Source organism: Oncorhynchus masou, unplaced genomic scaffold (assembly GCF_036934945.1).
Source record: "Oncorhynchus masou masou isolate Uvic2021 unplaced genomic scaffold, UVic_Omas_1.1 unplaced_scaffold_7797, whole genome shotgun sequence".
Taxonomy (NCBI): Eukaryota; Metazoa; Chordata; class Actinopteri; order Salmoniformes; family Salmonidae; genus Oncorhynchus; species Oncorhynchus masou.
Genome location: NW_027014267.1, coordinates 1,941 through 6,704, shown reverse-complemented (window position 1 = coordinate 6,704; position 4,764 = coordinate 1,941). Strand labels below are relative to the sequence as shown.

At 50.9% G+C, this 4,764-nt stretch overlaps 1 long non-coding RNA gene across 1 annotated transcript; it reads left to right on the top strand.

The window, feature by feature from the left end:
* Positions 1-229: 229 nt before the first annotated feature.
* LOC135537445 (uncharacterized) lies at positions 230-1,068 on the top strand. Its single transcript, XR_010455216.1, has 3 exons — positions 230-356; positions 598-682; positions 1,007-1,068. It is a non-coding gene; the product is annotated as an uncharacterized LOC135537445 (long non-coding RNA).
* The last annotated feature ends 3,696 nt before the right edge of the window (positions 1,069-4,764 follow it).

Below are 4,764 nucleotides of genomic sequence, written 5' to 3'. Positions count from 1 at the left end.
CACAACCCTGGCGTTGCAAACGCCATGCACGACCAACTGAGCCACAAGGGTATGACGTACAGTTAAAGTATTACAGAACATATATACTGTGGGATCTCTCTCATAAAACTGGGTCCTCTCAAGGTTTCTTCCTGTGATTTGATTCATGAAATTGTGTGTGTGTGTGTGTGTGTGTGTGTGTGTGTGTGTGTGTGTGTGTGTGTGCAGGTATACTCTCTGGACAACCCAGATGCCTTTCAAAGTTTCTACAGCCCCCATAAGACCCAGCTGAAGAACCCAGTGATGGAGAGGCTGGCAGACCAGCTTGCCACCCTGTGTGCCACCCTGAAGGAGTACCCTGCTGTCAGATACCGAGGGTGAGACACAGGGGGCGCATCTCAGACAATGGGGACATCAGGAAAAGCAATATTACTGTGTCCCAAATGGCAGCCTATTCCCTATGTGATAACTACTGGGAACGGGTCAGAAGTAGTATAGGGACAAGGTTGCCATTTGGGAGGCAACCTCTCATTGACAGGGGGTCAGGGCTAATATGTTCAGTAAATGGGATAGAAGCATATTGTTAAATTCCATCCACTCTTTCTCTCTCTCGCTCAGGGAGTACAAAGACAATGCCACCCTGGCCCAGCTGTTGCAGGACAAACTAGACGCCTACAAGGCAGATGACCCCACCATGGGGGAGGTGAGGGAGGGATGGGGGAGCGAGTGTTTATTAGATTAGAGGTAGAAGGAAATGTTTTAGCAGTGAACATATGAGAACATAGAAGACATGAACCTGACATGTACTGTTACCGTGTGCTACTTTAATAAACAACCAGCAAGCTACAAAAGATCCCACCTCACGGTAGCACTTTGCAATTGGCTTTCAATGGAAAGGTGTTATGAATGAAATGTATTATTATTTATATTACTGTATATATATTTGATGTAGGAGCTATCAGGACACAGAGTAAATCTGCACCTCTCTCCTCTACCCCTCTACCCCTCTATCCTTCTCTCTCGGCAGGGTCCCGATAAGGCTCGTTCTCAGCTGATCATCCTGGACAGGGCTTTTGACCCCGTCTCCCCGTACTGCATGAGCTCACCTTCCAGGCCATGGGCTACGACCTGCTGCCCATTGAAAACGACGTCTACAGGTACGTCTGGGTGTGGTGTGTGTGTGTGTTCTCCTATGTGTATGTGTGTCTCGGCATTCACATCCCTCCCTTCAGCAGTCTCCAAGGAAAGGGACAGGCTGAGGCCTAGCTAGCTGCTAAGGTTTAGGTGTAACTACTGTAAATAGAAGAAAATAATCAGTTCAGGGAGGGCAGCTGTAGCGCCCACAGAATGTTTCACTACAAGGTAATCATCTGTGGTGTTTTAGATCGCTAGAGACTTCGATACCTTTCCCACACACACTTACATTCAGGGCTCAGGCGTCTGTGCCAGGTTTGAAGAATGGCTTTGCAATTTAGTCTAGATTCCGTTTGGTCTTTGTCAGGACCCGGTTACGAACCTGGGTCTCCGGAGTGAGAAACAGTCACTTAACCAACTGAGCCACGAATAGTCAGCAGAACCCAGAAGATGAGGCAGACACAGCAGTACTTAAGACGGTGTATTTAATAAAGTAAAAAGGAGAAGTCCTTCAATACAAAAATGGCAAATCCAAAAGGTGGTAGGAATAGCACAAAAAAGCCTCAAGAGATACTCAAAAACAAAAACAGAATTCCACAAGAGCATCCACCGGAATCGACAAGAATACACAGAACACTAGGGCTGGGTGCTAACATACAAACACAGAGCACAGAACTGAGGGAAACTAAGGGTTTAAATACAATCAGGGGAAAACGAGGCACAGGTGCAAATAATAATGGGGAACAAGGGAAAAAACATAAGGTCAAAAAGCACAATGGGGGCATCTAGTGACCAAAACCCGGAACAACCCTGGCCAAATCCTGACAGAATCCCCCCTGGAACGGCTCCTGACGTTCCTACCAGCTCTCTCAGGGTGGAGGGCCCTGAACTGACGAATGAGGTCAGGGTCCAGGATGTCTTTGGCAGGAACCCAGGAGCGCTCCTCGGGACCGTAGCCTTCCCAGTCCACCAGATACTGCCAGGACCGCTGCACCCGGCGGGAATCCAGTATCCGATGGACGGTATAAGCCGGCTGGCCTCCAATGACACGAGGCGGAGGGGGAGGTCTGTCTGCCGGGACAAGGGAGAGAAAACAACAGGTTTTAACAATGAAATGTGAAATGTGGGATTAATCTTAAGGGATCTGGGTAAGTGTAGGCGATAAGAAACTGGGTTAACTCTCCTGGCAACCTTGAAGGGACCGATGTATTTTGGGACAGCTTGCGAGACTCCACCCGTAGAGGTAAGTCTCTTGTGGAGAGCCAGACTCTCTGGCCGGGGCGCAGGGTAGGCCCGGGACGGCGACGTCTGTTGGCTTGTTGTTGGTACCTCTGTGAGGAACGCATAAGATTAAGACGGGTCTTCCTCCACATAAGCCGACAGCGTCTGACGAACTTCAAGGCTGAAGGCACTCTGACTTCTGCCTCCTGGTCCGGGAACAATGGAGGAGCATAGCCAAACTGACACTCGTGCGGGGACATACCAGTGGAGGAGGAGCGCAAGGTGTTGTGCGCGTATTCGGCCCAAACAATAAAGGATGACCATGTGGACGGGTTGTCACGAGTCATACATCGGAGGGTGGTTTCCAGCTCTTGATTCATCCTCTCTGTTTGGCCGTTGGACTCCGGATGGTACCCTGAAGATAGACTGGCAGAAGCCCCCATGAGTTGGCAGAAGGCCTTCCAAAACCTTGAGGCGAACTGGGGACCTCTGTCAGAAACCATATCTTGAGGAATGCCGAAGACTCGGAACACATGATTAATTACCAACTCAGCCGTTTCCTTGGCAGAAGGTAACTTAGTCAGAGGGACGAACCTGGCCGCCTTTGAAAACCTGTCGATTATGACTAGGATAGTAGTATTGCCATGGGATGGAGGAAGTCCAGTAATAAAGTCCAATGAGATATGGGACCAGGGTCTGTGGGGAACAGGTAAAGGGTGAAGGAGTCCTTGAGGGCGGAGGTGAGAAGATTTGCCCTGGCAGCACACGGGACAGGCATTGACGAAAGTGGCAACGTCTTCTCTTATGGTAGGCCACCAGAACTTACGCTGGATGAACTCCAAGGTGCGACCTACGCCCGGATGACAGGTGAGGCGAGAGGAGTGCCCCCACAGAAGGACCTGAGTCCTCACTGCCTTGGGGACAAACAACCGATTGGCAGGACCTCCTTTCGGGTCCGGTTCGCTAGCTTGAGCACGTCTCACGGTATCCTCAACTTGCCACGAGATCGGAGCCACAATCTTAGCAGCAGGAAGGACAGGCATGTCCGTGTCATCTCGAATGGCAGGAGCGTAGACTCGGGACAGGGCATCCGGTTTGAGATTCTTCGACCCGGGCCGATAGGTGAGGATAAACTGGAATCGATTGAAGAAAAGAGACCATCTAGCTTGTCTAGAGTTCAACCGCTTCGCCTGCTGGATATACTCCAGATTTTTGTGGTCCGTAAGCACTTGAAACGGGTGAGAAGCCCCCTCGAGCCAGTGTCTCCATTCCTTCAATGCCATCTTAACCGCTAGGAGTTCACGATCCCCCACATCGTAGTTCCTCTCAGTCGGGGTAAGCCGGTGTGAGAAGAAAGCGCACGGATGAAGCTTCTTGTCTTCACCCCTCTGAGACAGGACAGCTCCAACACCAACCTCTGATGCGTCTACCTCCACCACAAATGGTTCATCCGTAGTCGGTAGTATCAGGATGGGAGCAGAGAGAACGCGCTGCTTGAGTCCTTGGAAGGCCGTCTCAGCTTCTCTTCCCCACAAAAACCTTGCATTGCCACCCTTGGTTAAAGCTGAGAGAGGGGCTGCCACCAAGCTGAAGTTCTTGATGAACTTGCGGTAGAAGTTTGTGAAGCCCAGGAAACGCTGAACTTCCTTAACGGATTTGGGGGTGGGCCAATCCGCTACCGCCCCTACCTTCCTGGGGTCCATTTGGACTCGACCGGGTTCCACTACAAATCCCAGGAATTGTACTCGGGATGAATGGAATTCACATTTTTCCGGCTTAACGTACAGATGGCTGTCCAGGAGGCGTTTGAGTACTTGTCTGACATGCTTAGTGTGTTCTTGAAGGGAGCTCGAAAAGATGAGGATGTCATCCAAGTAAACGAACACAAATATGTTAAGCATATCCCTAAGCACATCGTTTATGAGCGCTTGGAACACCGCTGGGGCGTTGGTCAGGCCGAAGGGCATCACCAAGTATTCATAGTGACCAGTAGGCGTGTTGAAAGCGGTCTTCCACTCGTCACCAGGTCTGATCCGCACAAGATGGTATGCGTTCCGCAGGTCAAGCTTAGTGAAAACAACTGCTTCCTGGAGCAGCTCGAAGGCTGTGGCCATAAGGGGTAGCGGAGTAACGGTTACGGACGGTTATGGCATTGAGTCCCCGGTAGTCGATGCAAGGACGTAATCCACCGTCTTTCTTGGCCACAAAGAAAAACCCTGCTCCCGCCGGGGAGGTGGATGGACGCATGAGGCCTGCTTCCAGAGCGTCCTTGATGTAGGTATCCATAGCAGCTCGTTCGGGTGGAGATAGGGAAAAGATCCGACCCCTGGGGGGCAAGTGCCCGGAAACAGGTCGATGGGGCAATCGTAAGGTCTATGGGGTGGTAGCATGGTGGCCCTCTGTTTGCTAAACACCAGTTTGAGGTCATGG